This window comes from Lycium barbarum, chromosome 9, assembly GCF_019175385.1.
Source record: "Lycium barbarum isolate Lr01 chromosome 9, ASM1917538v2, whole genome shotgun sequence".
Taxonomy (NCBI): Eukaryota; Viridiplantae; Streptophyta; class Magnoliopsida; order Solanales; family Solanaceae; genus Lycium; species Lycium barbarum.
Window position 1 is genome coordinate 74,045,462 of NC_083345.1, and position 21,391 is coordinate 74,066,852.

Below are 21,391 nucleotides of genomic sequence, written 5' to 3' on the forward strand. Positions count from 1 at the left end.
ATTTGAGCATCATTTTATTGACATGCTCCTAGTGGGAGTTCTAACATATTTATAAGCTACCTTGCTTGCTGCATACGATCTTATAGGATCTAATGCATCGGAACCTAACTCCCCCTTTATTCCGTGATTCTATCGCTCTCGTAGGTTGTCATATCCTCGAGCTTCTATAGTAAGTATGTAACCTGTACTTATACTATGCCCCAAGCAATTATTCCATTTGTCTCTCACAGCAATTCCAACTCGACATTTCAGTTCCGTTTACCATATACCTTCCTTCAACTTACCCCGGGCATCATGACTTTCTCACCCTTACTTTACCCCTTACTCCTCTCCTAAGTGTTCACTTGGTCTCATTGGCAACGCGTAAATATCTACGAATTACATACTCTTTTTGCGCGATTCGCATTCGTACCCATCCATCCGTATACCTGCATCCATGTCTATCTTCGCATTCATAGTCGTATTTTTCTGTATGCCGTATCCACGGTCATATTCATCTAAGTTTCAATATCCTTCTCAATCCCCTTTTCGCTAACGCCCTCATTAACATGAAGGAGTTGTTGGAGCAATCAAATCATTCATTTGTGCAATATACAACCCTAGCCGAGTGAAGAGATAAGTGGAGAAAGGTAAGGTTTAATCCTCTCTTTCATGTGTTATGGATGATTTGCGAATGTTGTAGTATGTAGAGATGGATGAAATTCATAAAATATGTGTGGGTTGGTGGTGGCCAAATAGGGTTGTGTTGATAAGATGTGATGAATTGATTTTATTTAGTATTTTGATTGTTGTTGTTGTGGATTCCATGATAAAAAGGAAGGTTTGATGGCTGAAATGAAGTTGTAATCGTTGCGGGATTGTTTATGAAGTTAATGTGCCATTAGTATGATTTCTTGTAATTATGAGAATGAAGTTGCTAATGTGTAGATTGTTGGTGCAGTTCAAGAATTTGGAAGAAAGGAATATGTTGTTGTTGTCCTTATTATGTTTGGAAGATTTCGGTGTGTTGTCGATAATTTGGCCGAGTTGAATTCTCGGATTGTTGTTGATAAATTGGCCGAGTTGAATTCTCGGATTGTTGTTGATAATCCAAGTTGGATTCTCGGGATGGTTGTATTAACATGGGAAATGTTGCCGAAATTTCGGTAGAAGAAGTGTTAGTAGGGATTGGACTCTTGAGTATTTGTAGCTAATGTTTGGTATCTATTAACATTGTTGTAGATCTTGGGAAAGCTGAGACTTAAGTTTGGATTAGCTTAGGACGTGGAACAGGTATGTAAGGCTTACCCTTTCTTTCTTTTGGCATGATCCTTGTGAAACAAAAAGACAATGCATACGTATGATTTCAAAGAAACTCCTATTCTTAGAGCCACTAGGATGGCTAATGTTCTTGACTTCCGAAAACTGTTTTGTTATGCTTTGATACGTGTGTGTGGTTCCAAAAGTTCTATTTTTATTTGATCCATAGCGATATTTGAAAGGTACTTGATATGACCATTGCTCTGATTTTCCAAAGATAGCTTCTGAAACGTTCGTAGAGGTTTCTGTACTAAAATGTCCATAACTTTCTTATACTAACTTGGATTGACCCGAAACGTGTTTGTGATCCTTCAAGTGTCGTTTGTGTACATATCCATAGTCTTAAAAATTGATTTATGTGCATATAGTTTCTCACTACTTTGCTCGTGCATGCCTCAATGTATCCTTCACTGCGACCCGAGCCAGGGCATGTTCTCGTGCGTACTCCACTGCATTGTTCACCGCGTCCCTCACTAGAGGGCCGGGGCACGTTACATGCATATATGATGATTTTATTCACCGCGTCCCTTACTAGAGGGCCGGGGCACGTTATATGTATATATGATATATGATGATGACATACATGATTTTCATTTCAAAAGGCATGCATTGATGTTTTTAAAAGTCATACTTGTTTTTGGTAAATCTCTGTTTTAGTTGTGATCCGCTTTACTGTATTTCGTGCCTTACATACTCAGTACATATTCCGTACTGACCCCCTTTCTTCAGGGGCTGCGTTTCATGCCACGCAGGTACACACAGATGAGTAGAAGACATTGATAGAAGATGTTCCAGCGGGATTGGCGAGCTCCATTTCCTTCCGGAGTGTTGCCGAGTCAGAGTATATATGTTATGATTCCTGATTGATGTTAGAGACTTTGCAGACAGAGTCATGGGTATAGAAAGTCAGTCTTGTAATCGGTTCTGTAAGCCGACGTACCATTATGCATATTGTTACAAAGTCCAAATGACTACAGATTTTACTTGACTTGAGAACGACAAAAAGAATGTTTCTGAAAGCCCTTATTATGTGTTTCATTTTTATTTGACTTAAGAGTCTTAAGCGATTGTGTGTGTAGTAAGAGTCAGCGGGTTCGCTCGGCCCTAAGTAAGGGTCGGGTGCCCATCACACCCTAGCGAGGTTAGGGTGTGACATAGAGCAGTACCAATAAACTGCAGCTCCGGAACAACTGGAGCGCTTTCAATGTGCCACTGGTGGAGCTCCTAGGAATCAGGCGTGTCTACCTGTTTACCTGTAGGCATGAACGCAACATCCACTGGAAGGGACGTCAGTACGAGGGATGTACTGACTATGTAAGGCATGAGTAATAACATAGTAAGGGATACAAATAATGAATAATAACATAATGGAAATATAGAGCATATCGTGAGATAAAAGAGTAACCTGTACATATGAGTGCCTTTAAGGCGGATACCATGCATGCTTAGTGTTGCGGAACGTGCAGCCCGATTCATATATACACATATATACATATTTACATAGTAGTGCCGAGGAACGAATGGCCAAATCCATTTAACCATATATCCCGCGTCCGGGCATCCCGCTACCGGGACGATATCATATTATACCAACTGATCAGGTGGCCATGCGTCTATAGCGCCTCGTGTTTTTTCCTATATTCCCCATATACATATACATATACATATACATATACATATATCATATAAGTAGCATGCATGAGAGCCCAAGAACAGGTATAACTCTATCAGAGTGACCTAAGGTCGGTAACCTCCGAGTATATTATGGAATAATCATCATCGCCCTATATCACCTTGAAGGAACAATTAGTATAAGGTGAGATCAACAACAATGAATAAAATGAGAAAGTCAAAAGATAGCTCAATATTCTCATAAAAGCATCAATCTTATAACTCTAGACGATTAACTATAAAAACATCGTCATCACAATCATCATAGAAAATATTCTCATCTTTGGCATCATCATTATCGTTGTGAAAACATGTTCATTGTTGCTATCATAAGAGCTTACAGAGTCATAAATCTCTGAATTGGGAAAATATGAACATTTTTTAAAACATTTATGGATTATCAGGAAAGGAATCATGCCTTGGAGTCATAAACATCTAACTTTTGAAAACAAAGAAGATATGGAAACATTTATGAAATCATAACATAGCAATCATGCCTTTGAAAGAAAGGGACGAGCTTTGACATACCTGCTCGACCTCTTATTAGCTACGTTTATCCGCCCGAGCTCGTAAATCTAAATTCGAGAGGATTCACACGAAGGTTAGACTCATTATCACACACTTGTCTTAAGTTTTCAAATTAAATTATTTTATATACTGCCAAAAATAGGGCAGCATCTCCTCTATTTATATGCCTAGCCCGAAATTCCAATTCAGCAACCAACAACAACAATAACAATACCAACATCAACCATAAGATTCTCAACACCAAAATTACTTCATAAACATCCCATATGATGTTTATCCCATATTTCCATCAACCGAATCATTTTATAATTATTTAGCAGCTCTATCTCCGTAAAGGAACCAAGAGTAATACTAATGATAGAAGATTCATACCTTTCTCCCGTTAATATTGTTGTATCTTCACTTCTCCACCTTATGTTAAGGCCACCACACGCCATTATATGATTTTGCAACCACTAATATACGCTACCCGGACCCGAATTCAGGAATTATACCTGGTTTTGTCTTAAAAGTGGGTGTGGGAAGTATGGGGAAGTTTCAAGAGAATTTGAGAGCTTTTTGGGTGTTTTTGGCTGAGAAATGGGGGTGGACCCTTTTTATAACGGTCCAGGTTTTGCCTGGACCGACTTAAAATTAACTCAGCGTGTTCGCGCCACCACGTGGCACGTTTGTGCTGAGTTGCAGGGTCTTGCCCTGCGCGATCGCGCCACCTTCTGGCGCGTTCGCGCAGGGTTAATTCCATTCCCGGATAGCCGATCTTAAAACGCGCATACTGTGGGATCCATATATCATATGAGGGCCCACGACCTATGGTTGGAAAGCTATTTCAATTATCTAAAACTTTATTTTGTGCGTGTTTCCAAACTCCAAAATTATAATGGCGTTTTGGCCTCTTCAAGTCGGATCATCCAAAAGCATTTTCTTACATTATCCTTTTGGAGGGCTTACGCCCATGTTTGACCTAAGGATCCTTCTTAAGACTTACTCAACTTCCCAAGTACTACTAATAATACTCTTCATATGTCCTTCATAAGACCCCGAAATGTAGGCCTCACCGTAGCTCTCTGATTTTCTTATCCTCCAACCTTTCCATGACCCATTTTACAACCTTAACCCTAATGATCATAGGATGAACATATATATAACCTCGTACATCCTCAACTACCATCCCGCGCCCACAATAGTATGTTTGTCACCTAGCTAATCTCAATGTGCCAAACTGCGAGGTGTACCACCTCAGGTGGCCCAGAATGAGCATGAGCAGGTACGTTATGTATGTTTGATGGCATCTAGGAGGTCAGCTTCTGGGTGTCCGTCATAGCCCTCCGGTTAGGCTTTGAAAAAAGTGGTATCAGAGCAGTTCGTCCTAGGGTTGTCTATGAGCCGTGTCACGACCCAACCCCGTAGGCCGTGACTAGTGCCCGAGGTAGACACTCGTACATACTTACTAGCCAAAATCTACTTGCGTTTAGCATATTAGGGACTTTCATTCATACAAGACAATATATCATTTAAATCGTCACTTACAATATCGCACGTAAGCCGGTCAGGCTATCGTAGTGTAGGGGAATGTCAAACACAAACCACATAAACATCACTGAACAAATACGACCCACGACCCACATACATTTCTACAGGCCTCTAAGAATAACAACAACATCATATGGCGAGACAAGGCCCCGCCGTACCCCGAAATAGTCATATGTATATATATGTACAACCAAAGGATCTGTACCAAAAGTGTGGGCTCCGAAACAACGGAGCACTTCAAGACAGCAGAGTGGATGTCCTATGCTGACGGATCACCGCAACGAGCGTTTGTACTTGCGGGCATGAAACGCAGCCCCCGAAGAAAGGGGGTCAGTACGGAATATGTACTCAGCATGTAAGGCATGAAATGCAATTGAAAAGATCATAACTGAAATAGAGATTCCAGGAGACAAGTATGATAATAAAGAAACCGCTGTACCTGTGCAGTATGAAACAGAATCAAGCATACCAATACCACATACCTTACCCGGCCCATTATGGAATTCGGTGAATAAAATCATGTCATCATGAATATATGTATACATATACCGTACCCGGCCCTCTAGTGAGGGACTCGGTGAATAAAGTCATGTCATCATGTCAGCATGCTATCATATCATCATGCATATACATATATCCATACCGTACCCGGCCCTCTAGTGAGGGACTCGGTGGATAAAATCATCATATGCCCTCCTGGCCGCCATAACACATCGTCATCTCATCATGTCATCATATATACATATACCATACCCGGCCCTCTAATGAGGGACTCGGTGAACAATGCAGTGGAGTGCGCAAGATAACATACCCGGCTCGGGACTCGGCGAATAACATAGTGAGGCATGCACGAGCAGAGTAGTGAGAAACTATATGCACATAAGTAAATTTTCTTTCAAGACTCGAAAGATAAGTACACAAACCGACACTTGAGGATCGTAAACACGTTTCAAGTCAATCCGCCGGTTTAGTATGTGAAAGTTATGGACACTTTTACCACAGAACCTCTACGAACGTTTCCAAAGTAATCCAAGACTGTATACAAAAGTTAGAGACATTAATACTTACAGAACTTCAAAATATAGCCTTGCCCTTAACTTCTCGCAATTATCTTGAAATATCCGAATGTACAAAATACGGGATATAACAAGCTGTATCCAGCAGATTTTTATCTATGGGTGTGTCGTGCACCACACTTATAGGCAGGAGGATGTAGGATATTTAGGATGGTCATCTTTCTTTCTGATCATAGATCGTGCAGTAGAGCCAATGATAGGAAAGCTCGTTCTTTGTACGATTTTTGTCAAATTACAGGATTGTATTGGAAAAGAGGACAAGTTTAGTTAATGGGAGCATAAGTTAGGCTCCGAAGATGGACATGAGACCTGTATCACCCATCAACTCAAGATCGAACATTTCAAGAGGTATAAGAAAGAGCATCAGCTATTCCATTAAGATGGACCTATCGGAGGATGTGGCTCCAGTAGGAGGAGACCCGACTGAGAAATCATGTGACAAAGACCCGTTTAAGGGTTCACAAGACTCCTCTGGATGAAGATTCAATTGAGGATGTACAGAGCTTGGCACATCCAGATTTTCCCTACATTTCAGCATTATGTTAGGCCAGCTTCTGATGTTAGTATCACAAAGGTACCTAGTTCTCTATCTTGGGATTTAGTTAACCAATAGTTACCCATAGATCTTTGGGGAGTACGAGATAGAGGAAGAAGAGAGTCAGTTAAGGAGCAGCCAAAGATGTTAGTATCACAAAGGAACCTAGTTCTCTAAACAAAAGTATTTTTAAGTGCACAGCCAATATTTACTTTGCCTTATATAAATGATCCCTATGAAGTTGAAGAAAATAAAGATTCTTTGAAGGATCAGTTGAATCCATTCGGTCTATAAGGGAGTAGGATAACTCCTTGCATATGTACAAGTGATTGTCAGCAGCTAAACAAGATGATAGCTAAGGATGAGCAAGTACGATTAAGGGTTGACGATTTGTTTTGCTGGCACATAATGCTTCCTTAAAGATGAACATGGGCTCCAGTTATTTCTAGATAAAGGTCAGAGGAAAGGCGTCCCAAGGACAACTTTCAGGATTAGGTAAGTTACCTCATGTTTTGAGCAACGTCATTTGGACTGACTAAGGCCCCAACAGTATTATGGGCTTGATGAGTAAGTGTGTTTAGACTCCTCTGAAACCTATTCGTAACAGTGTTCCTAGATGATCTTGGGGTTACTCTTGCTTAAAGTCAGAGCATGTTGTTTGTTACGTGCAAACCTATAGTTCTTAAGATCAGGAATTGTCGGCTCAGAAGATTTTCCAAATCAAATGGTATAGTTCTTCTAAGGTTAGAATTAAGGAGAGTTGAAGCTATACAGAATTTCCCAAAGGCTAGAAAACTCATAAAAGTCGGTAATTTCTTAGACTGAGCAAGTTATTATTGCAATCTTGTGAAGGATTTTTTTTCCACATTTTGTGCTACTAATAAACTGGCTAAGGAAATAGCCAGACTCCAGAGGACTGATACTTGTAAGCCTAAGTTTCCAAAAGATGAGTAACAAGTGAAGTTTCACATCAAGTGTAACATTCCTAAAGGGACCGAATACCCATATCACACACTATGATGATTCAAGCATTGAGCTAAGTAATGGATTGATACAGCATGGTGAGATTATAGCTCATGCCTCAGGATACCTATAAAGGTACAAGAAGAATCATTCGACCTATGCTCTTAAGCTAGTTATAGTTATGTGCACAGGAAATGATATATTGGGTAGCATCGATATTAATAATATAAGTACCCTAAGAAGTTGTAGCGCACCATTAAGCAAAGATGGTTAAGTTACAACAAGGTCAATAAATAGAATGATGGAAAGACTCTTATGATTGGGAAGTCAATGGAAGCAAAGAATGTCGCTAATGTTCGAGCCACAGATCTAGATTAACTCAGTTTATGTTAAGACAAAGATGTAATGTTGAGGACTTGTGAGTTCAGCAGTTCGTCAGTATTAGAATTGATTAGTAAACTTAGATCATGGCATTTATATGAGGCGTAGCCTTATTAAGTCAAGGAAAAATAGTCCGCTGAATTTGATGTCAGCTCATTATAGGATTACGGATCCTCAAGGGAGGAGCTACCTTTATACACCCTACGGACAAAAATTATACTGAAGTAGATTATCCGACGTGATCAGATTGACAACTGATGAAAGGAAAAGCTTATTGCCTCGCTATGCTAGGTAGTTGAGAACAACAAGGACATACATTGATACTACTAAGAAGGGAATAAGGAAAGACATAGCAAACTTCATAATGTAACCAAGGTTAGAAAGCCTGCTCCCAGGTCAGCAGCGAGGTCAGCTCCATCTCCTCCTTCTTTTGTCTTTGTCTACTGCTCATCCTTGACCTTCTTTCCGAACTCGTTAACACCGGAACACCCGCCATGAAGGTCACTCAAAGTAGCCTACTTCCCTCTCTTCTTAGTTGCTCCTCTTTCTAGGGATCTAATGGTCGTAGACCACCTTCTTGTGACCATGTTGAAGAATTCTTTCCCCCATTTGAGTTCTCGAGTGAAAGGGTCCAAGCCATAGGAAAAAGATAACAGGAGTTCAGTATGTTATAGCAAGTTATTGAAATTCCATTTCGGAGATGAGAAATCATCAGTACAGATGACCATGTTACCGCAGATGTTTGATTCGGTTAGGGAAATTACCAGTAGCCATATGGAATTAGCCTATTTTCTGTCCATCAGGACTACTTGTACAGCAGGGGACTATGTAAATCCTATGTCAGGGGGAGTAGTATGATGTGTCCATTGGTTATGTCTGACATTCAGATAAGGGAAGCGCAGATTATAGCTCACTCCAAAAGGATTTAAAGACTATAGATAAGTCTTACTTAAGCTGAGCATGAGATACTTAAGGATATGCTACAAGTTTGCGTGACAGATTTCAAAGGTAATCGAGACGACCCCTAACGCTTGTTGAGGTCAATATTTTGGTATTCAGATAAATCTATCTAAGGCTGGGACCAGATTTATTTATTAATAGCAAATAGTAGAAGGATCTAGGATTCCCAGAACGATAAGAGTTCCACCGACTATATCAAACTAAGTACTTTGGGATGTACCATCTCAAAAGAACGCAACAAAATTTAGAAAGAAGAGCAAACTTAGCCTTGATATATTGATCCTTACATATTATATGCAAGCCAATGATTTAAAGCCCTTTTCAGACCTAGAGTCAGCGCCCTAGGATTTATGGGTCAAACAAGAAATTCTTTCAGAATCATGAGATACTTAAGGATATGCTACAAGTTTGCGTGACAGATTTCAAAGGTAATCGAGACGACCCCTAACGCTTATTGAGGTCAATATTTTGGTATTCAGATAAATCTATCTAAGGCTGGGACCAGATTTATTTATTAATTGCAAATAGTAGAAGGATCTAGGATTCCCAGAACGATAAGAGTTCCACCGACTATATCAAACTAAGTACCTTGGGATGTACCATCTCAAAAGAACGCAACAAAATTTAGAAAGAAGAGCAAACTTAGCCTTGATATATTGATCCTTACATATTATATGCAAGCCAATGATTTAAAGCCCTTTTCAGACTTAGAGTCAGCGCCCTAGGATTTATGGGTCAAACTAGAAATTCTTTCAGAATCATACCAGTTAATGATGGTCAGATTATAGAGCAGCTATGTATAGTTTCTGTATGAGAAAACTCCAGCGCCATACTTGATAGCCAACTCTTAAGATTAAGGTTAAAAACTAGAAAGTAAAGTTGAAGTCCTTTAAAGAAGTCGAAGAGTGATGCATAAGGATAAAGATCTCAGAATATGAACTGGAATGGTAGGACCATGTAAATTTATTGGCGAGAAAATTTCATTTGATTTGTAGATTCTACGAATGGCCTATAGATTACTGAGTGGCATGAAACACTCAAAGGGTTGTAAGGTCTCTAATAAATCGACGAGGGACATAGGTGAGTTATAAGTCTTGTGCAAAGGTTAAGAGGTAAGATGAAGTGAACAATACATATTGAAGGAATAGTATATAAAGGAAGAAGGAGTTGAGTTATGACTAAGTGTTATAATATATAAGATATAAGAGAAAGAGGATAACTGAAAGGAATTGAAGAAGATGAGTCCGTTGAAATTTTGCATTAACATCTCCTATAGGGTTGAGGACTTGAGTTAAGTTGACATTCGAGGACGAATGTTCCTAAGGGGAGGAGGATGTTACACCCGGAAATTTTCGCGTCATGTGCATAGTGAGTAAACTAATGTAAGCTCGGAGAGGTCATGGAACCCTTATAAGGTTAATGAATACTCTAAACAAGGTTTAAGCAAGCGTCTAAAGGTTTCGGGATCAAGCAAATCGAAGAATATAGTTTGTCAAAAATTTGGAAAAAAAATTGACAGAATTTTGGGTGAACTTTGGAGGGGTGTATCTCCTAGTATATTAGGACTTATAAGTCAATAAGATATTGGAGTAGAGAATTATAGATGTTACAAGTTAGGCTGACAGAGCAGAAACGCGCGCTACAGTAACCGACGTGCTACAGTGGTTATATATTTACGAGCCTGGGAGGTCAAGCGTTGAGTGGTTAAAGTTAAGGCGACAAAAAAGGTATGTTAAGGCTTTACCTTTATTTCTTTTTGGCATGATACTATGATATGAGCGAACAACGATTAAATGAGCTTCCATATTACTCTACTCATAGAAGCACTAGGAGTACTTCAATCTTTGATGTTCCTGTACCCCTCTTATGATTGTCCTTTTTGTTCATGGGTCTTGAGTGTTGTATCATGATTATGTAAGTTCACATTTATGCATTGCATTCATTTACATATATGCATATTGACCCGTGACCAGAAGGCGTTATATATGCATATATTATATGTATATAGGGTATGGGGAAAGGGCGAGGCGTTATATACGCATTACTACCTGATCAGCTGGTACACAGTGATGATAATTATGATGCCCGCAGGGGCTGCCCGAAGGGACCTATATGATATATGGATCGGACCGTACATTCCTCGGCACTATTATATGATATATGGATTGGGTCGAACATTCCTTGGCACTATTTTATGATATATGGATCGGCCCATACGTTGCTTAACACTATTATATGGGATATGGATTGAGTCGTACGTTCCTCGGCACTATGACCTATGCATATGATATGCCCTCAGGGGCATTTTTAGTAAGCAGAGATATACATATATGTTCAGATAGTCAAACATATAGATGCATTCATACAGATGTATTCAGTCAGTCAGTTTAACTTTTGATTTTCAAAGTTTCTTCATGACTCCTATGTGTATGTTACTCTTCTGCCTTACACACTCAGTACATTATCCATACTGACTCCCCTATTGTTCGGGGGGCTGCATTCATGCCTGCAGGTTTAGATAGCCAGGAAGCAGATCACATCCTTAGGCTGCTTCTTCAGCTAGATAGCGGAGCACTCATCTCTTGCCGAAGTTGTCGTCTAGACCAGATATATGTTTTGATGTATATGGGTAGGGCAGGGGCCTGTCCCATCCATAGCATGTCCAGTATGTCAATAGAAGCTCATAAAATCTTATATTCAGTCAGATAGTATGGCCCACTCAGAACATATTTGGTTACATAGTTTTATCGAGTAGCCTTGTCGGCTTGTAACCCGGTTCAGTTTAGTGATGCATGTATATATATCTTTTGAGGGTTGTGAACCTCTAGTTTATGATATCTATCAGTCAGCAGATCATGTTGTGAGCGCCCTCAGGTGGCCCAGAATGAGTAGGAGCAGGTATGTTATGTATGTTTTGTGGCATCTAGGAGGTCAGCTTCTGGGTGTCCATCATAGCCCTCCGGTTGGGCTGTGACACCAGGTTTACATCGTCTTGTATTTTTGAGCGAATAATGCAGTCTTTGATCGGTTTTACATCGCTTTATCTTTTGGGGCGAATACTGCGGTCTCAGGATCGATTTTACGTCTCTTTGTCTTTTGAGGAGAATACTGCGGTCTCATTACCAATTTTACATCGCTTTATCATCTTGCTATATCCGGTAGTTTATATGCATGGCCCTTTCGGCAATTGAAATGACTGGCCCTTTTGTCATATTTCTATGAATGGCCCTCTTTGCAACAGGAAAATAGATATGCAATGGCCCTCTTGTCAAATAAGAAGAAGTGATGTAAATGAAAAAATATGGCCCCTTTGGCTAAATCATCTTTCTTTCGTCCTTTATGCTAGCTGTGACCCTGTTGGCCAGATATGTCGTTCGTTCTTGTTGTGATCTTTTTGGCCCAAATACCTGCCTTTGTGGCAATTTCAGCCATTTTGTGGCCATTGTGCATTTAGATCCTTCATAGCCCTTGTGGCTAGATATTTAAACTTTATGGCATTCCGATCTTTCTTAGCCCTTGTGGGTAGAAATTTTGCCCGTGGTGGCATTCAAAACCCTATAGCCCTCATGGCTGGATATATATTTTAAAAGCCGGATCCTAGCAGTGGTCTTGATCTTTTTTGGCAAACCGCTTCCTGCACATAAAGCAAAGTAGGAAAAAGGATTGTCTTTCGATGTCGTGGGGACCTGCATCGGAAATGGATTTTTTTTTCCCTATTTAAAGTTGATTCGTGTCGCCCGCGCTGTCGCATCTTTCATTTTCTGGACTCGAAACCCCTTCGGCTCCAGCATTTGAAAGATAAATTTATTTTCATCATGCAAAAGAATATTTATTTGTAAAGTTACTATAAAAATATCTATTTGTAAGGAAATAAATGCATTGTTTTGAAAGTTGTAGGGTTAATTTTCATGACACTTGCTTTGAATGAGGGAGACCTTTTCTCAAAAATTTTGTCCCAGTTTAAATCTCGATCAACAAATTCTCCTGCTAAATCTTTTAGGAAATTTTGAGGACTCGTCAAAATTTCTGCCCAGGTTACAATATTGGATAAATGAGGAATTTTGAGAGCTTCTCAAAATTTTCGACCAAGTTTGAAACTCTGGATCAACTGACTCTTTGTAACGGATTGACGATGTCAATTTTTGAGATCTCAAAAATTCTGCCCCAGTTGGGCGTGCAACCATCCCCGATCCATTGTGAAGTCCCATCTTTGAGGTTTCCTAGGGGTTCCTTAGGTTTTTCTTTTGGGGCGACCGAGATTAAAGAGCGCCTACGTATCCTGTCGCAGCAGGAATTCAGGTCAAACATAGTTCAAAATAAAAGTAAAGGAGATTTTGGTTTTTACTAACAGTGTGACCGGGTCCCAAAGGGACTGCCTACATATCCCACTGTGGGGAAGTCAGGTAATTTTATAGTTCAGATTACAAAAGCTGTTTTGATCTTTCCTATCTATTAAAAAACGATTACAAGCAAAAGGGAATAGCTAATACAAGCAAATAAAATAATGATTACAAACAAAAGAACCATTATAGACTGAACTACTTCGTCTTTATGCGTAGTAGCGCTTGATCGCATCTGAGTTGATTGGCTTCGGCCACTCTTGTCCGTCCATTTCTGCCAATAATAACACTCATCCGTAGAGTACTTTACGGACCACATAAGGACCTTGCCAGTTGGGAGCAAACCTCCCTTTGTATTCATCTTGATGTGGGAAAATACTTTTGAGCACTATTTGCCCAATTTGGAAGAGTCTAGTCCTGACTCGCTTCTTGAAGGCTCCTACCACCCTTTTTCGGTACAGCTGACCGTGACATACAACAACCATTCTTTTCTCATTAATTTTAGCCAATTGGTCATATCGAGCTTTGACCCATTCAGGATTGTCTAATTCTGCTGCTTGAATGATTCTCAAAGAAGGTATCTCAACTTCGGCAGGTATGACCGATTCAGTACCATAGACTAACAGATACAGAGTTGTTTATGTTGAAGTTCTAGAAATAGTATGGTATCCCAGTAAAGCATAAGGTAACTACCTATGCCAACCTTTATAATTGTTAGTCATTTTTCTCAATAACCTCTTGATATTTTTGTTGGCTGCTTCTACTGCTCCGTTCATTTGTGGTCGGTAGGCTGTCGAGTTTCAGTTAGTGATCTTGAATTTCTCACAGATATCCTTTATCAGGTGGCTATTCAGATTTGGTCCATTGTCCGTTATATTGGACTTGGGTATACCAAATCGGCATATGATGTGGTTTCGCATGAAATCAACAACCACTTTTTTTGTTACTGATTTGTGGGACGTTGCATCCATCCGCTTGGTGAAGTAGTCAATGGCAACTAAAATGAATCGGTGGCCATTTGACGCTGCGGTTTTAATGGGTCCTACTAACATCCATGCCCCAAGTAACGAAAGGCCATGGTGAGCTCATAGCATTAAGCTCACTTGGAGGGACCTCGATTAGATCACCGTGGGTTTGGCATTAATGGCACCTTGGCACATATTTGCAGCAATAACTTTCCATGGTCATCCAATAGTATCCAGCTCGTAGAATCTTCTTTGCCAGTACAAATCCATTCATATGAGGTCCACTTGTTCTAGAATGTTCTTCTTCTAGAAGTTTGGAGGCTTCGCCGGCGTCTACACATCAAAGCAGGCCCAAATCTGGTGTCCGTTTGTATAGTATTTCCTTGTTTAGGAAGAAGCCATTTTCCATTCTTCTGATGGTCTTCTTTTGTCCATTTGAAATGCCTTCGGGATATTCCCGCCTTTCTAGATATATTTTGATGTTATTGTACCATGGTTTTCAATCTGGCTCACCCTCCACGTGACAACAACAGGCATGCACTTCTTTCAAGCTTATCTTTACTGGGTCGATGTGACTGCTTTCAGGATGCTGGATCATTAACGCTATTGTGGCCAGTGCATCAGCAAATTCATTCTGAGCCCTCCGCGTATGTCGAAATTTAATCTTTCTAAATTTCTTTCACAATCTTTGTACTAAGTTCACATATGGCAAGATCTTTTCATTTTTGGTAGCCCATTCGCCTTGTACATGATGAATCAGTAGGTCGGAATCTACAATGACCAATAATTCATTGATGTCCATGTCCAGTGCAATTCTGAGACCTAGGATGCAGGCCTCGTATTCAACCATGTTTTTGGAAAAACAAAATTTTAGCTTGGCTGCCATGGGGTAGTGTTGCCCATTTTCTGATATCAAGACCTCTCCGATTCCGGAACCTTTGTAATTCACTGCTTCGTTATAGAACAGTTTCCAGCCAGTATAAGATTTTGTTGGTCCTTCTTCTATGACCAACACCCCTTCATCCGAGAAATAGGTGCGAAGTGGTTCGAGCTCTTCATCTACTAGGCTTGCGGTTAGTAAGTCAACCAAAGCGTGTCCTTTACTAGCTTCCTGCAGTATGTACACGATGTAAACTTCACTTAATAGCATCTGCCATTTGGCCAACTTCCTGATGGGCATGGGCTGGCAAAATATGTACCTCAATGGATCCATCTTGGATATGAGGTGAGTGGTGTACGAAGACAAATAATGCCTCAATTTCTGAGCAACCCAAGTTAGAGCACAACAAGTTTTCTCCACTAGCATATAACTCGTCTCACATGCTGTGAACTTCTTGCTCAGCTAGTAAATGGCATACTTATTTTTTCTTTATTCATCATGTTTCCCTAACACATAACCGAAGGCCTTTTCAGCTATTGACAAGTATAGCAGCAATGGGATCCCGAGCCTTAGTGGTACTAAGACTGGTGGGTTGGACAAGTATCTCTTGATAGTTTCGAATGCCTCTTGGCACTCCTTTGTATATTTTGGAGGAGCGTCCTTTTTCAAAAGCTTTAGGATGGAGTCCACAATGATGGTGTATTGAGCTATGAATCGTCCAATGTAATTCAACCTTCTCAGGAAACTCATGACTTCTTTGTTAGTTTGGGGAGGAGGTAATTATTGGATTGCTTTGATCTTTGTTGGGTCTATCTCTATGCCCCTTCGGCTGACTACGAACCCCAGTAGCTTTTCAGCTGGTACTCCAAATGCACATTTGGCCGGGTTCAATTTCAAGTTAAACTTTCGGAGCCTATCAAAGATTTCCTCAAATGTGTGGTATTCTCCGAACTTTTCCATGACTTTATAATGACATCGTCTACATAGAATTCAATCTCTCTATGGATCATATCGTGGAAAATGGTAGTCATTGCTCTCATGTATGTTGCGCCGGCATTCTTGAGGCCGAAGGGCATTACCCTGTAATAGTACACTCCCTATGGGGTGATGAAGGCTATTTTCTTGGCATGCTCTCTATCCATTATGATCTGGTGTTAGCCGGCGAAACAATCCACATACGACTGTAGCTCGTGTTTGGCACAATAATTACATATGAGTATGTGGATGTTCGGGAGTGGAAAAATTATCCTTTGGGCTAGCCTTGTTAACGTATCGATAATCCACAAGATTCTTATCTTGCCGTCTTTCTTAAGTACCAGAACTATGTTGGCTAGCAATGTAGGGTATAAGGTCACTTCCACCACTCCCGACTTAATCTGTTTCTCCACCTCTTTTGTTTTATTCGGATACTAAGATCCGGTTTGAATTGTCGGGTTTTCTGCTTTACTTGAGTAAAACCCTCATTGATGGGTAACCTATGGGATACCACGCTGGTGCTTAGTCCTGGCATATCGGCGTATGACCATGTGAAGATACCCACGTACTCCCTTAGTAAACTTATCAATTCTTCTTTTAAGGGAGTCTATAGGTGTGCACTTATCCTTTTTTCTTTGACATCCTCTTCATCACCTAGATTTATAGTTTTTGTTTCGTCTATGTTTGGCTTTCACTCATTCTCTAGTTATTCTACTTCATCCGAGAGACCCTCGGGTAGCATTGTGGTCTCATCGGATTCTTCATACTCTTCTTCCTCTAGGCTGCCTCACCCATTCGCTTCGCAACATGTCATGACATTTAAGGTTTCTTTATGTTTTTATTACTGAAAAGAAATTCAAGGAAAAATATGTTAGTAGACAACATGCATGCGTCAAATAAATAAAACAATTTTGATAATCTGAGACTTTCATTAATTTAAAAATATTCAGAAGTATAAACTATGGTCCCGGCTTGGATCAAGCCATTTCTATTTTTTGAAAACATTACGAGGTGTGTAACTGACCAAAGGGTGAGCAATCGGGCCTCGATCGACTCTTTCCATTTTCAAAATTTATTTATTTTTCTCTACTGAAGAGCCAATAGCGGGGTAGAGATCATGTTGGACAGCTGCTCTCTCAACCCTTCCTCCCTGATTGTGGGCACTTCACTACATTCCTCCATAATTATGGAGCAATCTTCTTCTTGGAATATCATCCTTATCCCTTATTCAATGTCAGCATCTCCGGGCATAGACATTCTATGGGCAAATGACTGGTACAAATTTGGAATGGTTTGCAAAGATCTGCAACCTCTTGTTTCTTCTTGGTAGGTATCTCTTCTTCTGCTGGGACGTAACCAAGCCCAAATCAAAAATTATCTTGAAGAATGGGAATGGGCTCGGTGATGTCATGCAGGTTCTTTCCCAAACCCGTCCCGGGTTCAAAGCCGTTTAAGATCATAGTGGAAGTAATCATTTTGTAAACTACTAGCATACGAGCTTCAAGGGAATCTTTCCTGTGGGCCGCTCCTACTAACTCCATGACATGGAAATATGTTCCTTTCGGTGAAGGTTCAATGATAGGTACAGAATTGTCTGGATAACTGTGCATGCTGGCTTCTCCGTGGATCACAATTTCTTACTCTTCCCAAACAAATTTTACAAATTGATGGAGCGAGGATGGTACTGCCCCTGCTATGTGGATCCATGGTCTTCCCAGAAGTAAATTATAATTGGCGGGTATTTCCATGACTTGGAATTCAGTGGTGAACTCAGCTGGTCCTATTTGAACGTTCAAATCAACGACCCTAGTGGCATTAGAACGTCCTCCGTCAATTGCTCTTATGTTAGTGTGGCTTTGACGAACCTTTCCAAAGTCATATCCCAGCTGAGTTAGGGTAGACTCGGGACATATGTTAAATCCCGCTCCATTGTCGATTAACACTAGGGTTACCACTTTGTTGCAGCACATAATAGTGATGTGCAGCGCTTTGTTGTGATTGGTGGCTTCTTTGGGAAATTCTTTCTCTGTGAAGGCAATTTGATGTTCATGACGTGAGTGACCATTTCGGCCAGATTTTCACTGTTTGTTCCAGCTGGGACGTGAGCTTCTTCCAACACCTTCATTAAAGCTAGGCGGTGTCGAGGTGAACTTTGCAACAATGCCAGTACCGAGATTTAGGCCGGTGTTTTCTTTAAATGCTCAGCAATGGAGTATTCCTTTGGCTACATCCGATGCCAGAAATCTTCAGCTTCTCCTTCGGTGATAGTCCTTTTTTGATTTCCCTTCCTTCGGGGTGCCGCTTGGGCCATGTCTTTAGGAGTGTAGCATCTTCCTGATCTTGTGATTCCATGTGCAGCAACAACTTGAACTACGAATTCTTTGCGCGGTGGTGCTGGAGTCACTTGAGCAATGTGTGGTGTCACTAGTGCAGGGATTAATGCTTTGAACTGCGGGCATTCTTGAAAAGACAATGACACTACTGTGTGTTCAAGTTCTTTCACAGAATCGCGGATTATGGGCCTTCCTGTGACCCAGTATTCCTCTCTCGCGATCATGTGAATCACATTGTTGCCATAGTTTGGCAAAGGGTTAGTGTTCACATTTGGAGGGGCTGTTTGGAGTACAATTTCCTTTCGGTCACTCAAGTCCTGTATTTTGTATTTGAGATTAATTCAATCTTCAGTATTGTATCCTATTCCATTGGAATGATAGGCACATGTCTGGTCAGCTCGGTAAAATCGGTTCTTTGGGTCGACGACCTTTTGGGGGAGCACCTAGATCATCCCAGCTACACTTAATCTTTTGAATAAATCAGTTCGCGATTCCATCAACAGAGTGAACACCCGAGGTGGTTTCTTTTCAAAATTCGGACGCAGCGCATTATAGGAATTTGGTGGTGGCTGATTCTGGTAGGTATTGGGTTGGTTATTTAGTGGGGTACAGTAAATTGGTGAGGGAGCTTCATAATTTTGGTGTGGAGCTTGGTAATTTGGGGGAGGTGATTGGAAGGCATTTGGTGGAGCTTGGTAGTTTTGGGGTGGTGATTGGAAGGTTCATTGCGCTTAATATACGGGCACCGTGTTGTAAGGGGTGGGCATGTAGGTATTTAGGAGAGGTGAAACGTATGCTTCCCTCGGGAAATCCTCCCTTCTTTTGGGTTTGGGACTAGGAGTGTGGGATATGCTGACCACGTATTTTTTTTTGCGCACGAACCCAGTTGAACTTGAACCAGCGGATTTTCCGGTCACGCTTATTATTCGGCCAGTCTTGAGATCATCTTCTATGGCCTTGCCCGTCTTGACCAGTTCAGAGAAAGGTCTTCCTGCCATTGAAAGCATTCTATCATAGAAGTCGGTTTCTTATGAAAGGATGAAAACCGACACAAGTTCTTCTTTGCCCATAGGAGGTTGTACTCGGGCAACATTTGTTCTCCGCCTGCACGCATACTCACGGAAGTTTTCGGTGGACTTTCTTTTTCCATTCTCCAAATAGTCTCTATCCGGGACCGTCTCCATGTTAAACAAAAACCTTTTCATGAAAGCCGCAGCCATGTCTTCCCCTGTGATCCAACGACATATGTCTTGCGCCATGAACCATTCTGAGGCTTCTCCGGCAAACTTCGCCTGAACAATCTCATGATGAGCACTTGGTTGTCTCAAAAATCGACTAATTGGTCACAGTAGGCCTGTAGATGCTCTTTAGGATTTCCCGTACCATTGAACAACTCGAAACGGGGTACTTTGAAGCCCTCGGGTAAATCCAAGTTGGGACGCATACACAAGTCGTCATAGCTCAGGCCTGTGCCAGTGAGGGTAGTCCTCATAGACCGTTCCAACATAGCGGTCATCTTTCACTCAAGCCTCTCTTCTTGTTTTTCCTGCTCAGCTTTCTATGCCTTTTCCATCTCCTCATAATGGTGAATTTCTTGATTAGGTGAAAAGGTGCCTGGTGTGACAGGTGTGTGGAAAGAAACAGCAGGGCGAGTTCGGGTAATAGGGGTGCTTTTGTCGGTTGGTAATGCGATGATGCTTGGTTGTATAGTAATGTCGGGAAGGGTATTTCGTGGTGTTAGGTAAGAAGGGATAGAGTGAGCGGTCCCAGGAATTTGGATAGTATTAAGTGGTGGTGGGGTGTGGTTCGAGGCACCGATGCGTCCATCGATTGGGGTAAATGGCATGGTGGTCATAACGGACCTAGTGGGGAAGTGAATGCGGTCCCCACATCTTGGTGATGCTTTTCTCATCTATCAGCCTAATAAGTCTCATCTTGAAGGCTAAGCATTTATTGATGGTGTGCCCTTCCTGAACCTGGTGATAAGGGCACCTCTTGTGTGCGATGACTCGAGGACATGGTGGCAATCTGTCGAAACAAATACTGACTATTCCTTTGCTTCGAAACATGATCATCATTTCCTCGCTCGTAACATACTTAGGCGAGACGCGATAGGGACAATCCAATGCCTTGATTGCAATAACCCACTATTCGGGCGAAGCTGGTCGGACAACCCTATTCGCTCCACAGGCTCTCCCCTAGGAGTTGATAGCGCAACAGAAGCTCCTTCCCCTCTTGGGCCTGAAGATGCAGTGGAGGTTTCTTCTATTTTTAGGCTTGACGGTGCAGCGGAGCTATCCCCTTTTGATGGTCACGTGGGCTCCTGTGGGTCCGACTCCATTTATTCTTCCCCGGACTCCTCCATTATAGGTATGTATTCGGGAAGAATCCTTTTTCCCTTGTCCAGGACATTCTCTCCTTGAGCTTCAGTAGGTTTCTCGAGTGAGCTCTCCGCCAAATCCATTAACTCATCCGCCTCTTTAATCTTGGATTTGACCCCTCGGATCTGCTTTTCGAGATCTTGAATCTTTCGGTGCAGCAAGACCTCATTCTTTCTCATAACCTCGAGCTCGGGTGCCTGTTTGTTGTTCATTTTCAGATTCTGAGAAGGTTGTTTTGCTTAGTACGAGTAATTTGTTCATTGTTTTTTCTTTGGGTGAGTAGACGGTAGTTGAGATCAATTAAGCATTTAAAGGAAACTTATGAAAGCAAATAAGTCACAGAAAGCAGTTTATAAGATTATACTACGCGCGCTCCTAAGCATACTAAACTTTTGAAATATAAATGTGCCATTTGAATCAAACCATTGCCCGATAATCATTAATAATAATATTATTCCCCGAAGGGGTACAAAAGATAAAATAAAGACAGTGCATAAAATAAATCAGCAGAAGTGTCCTCCAGTGGTGGATGATGAAGCTCGATCCCTATCAGTCTTAGCCTTCTTTGCTTTCC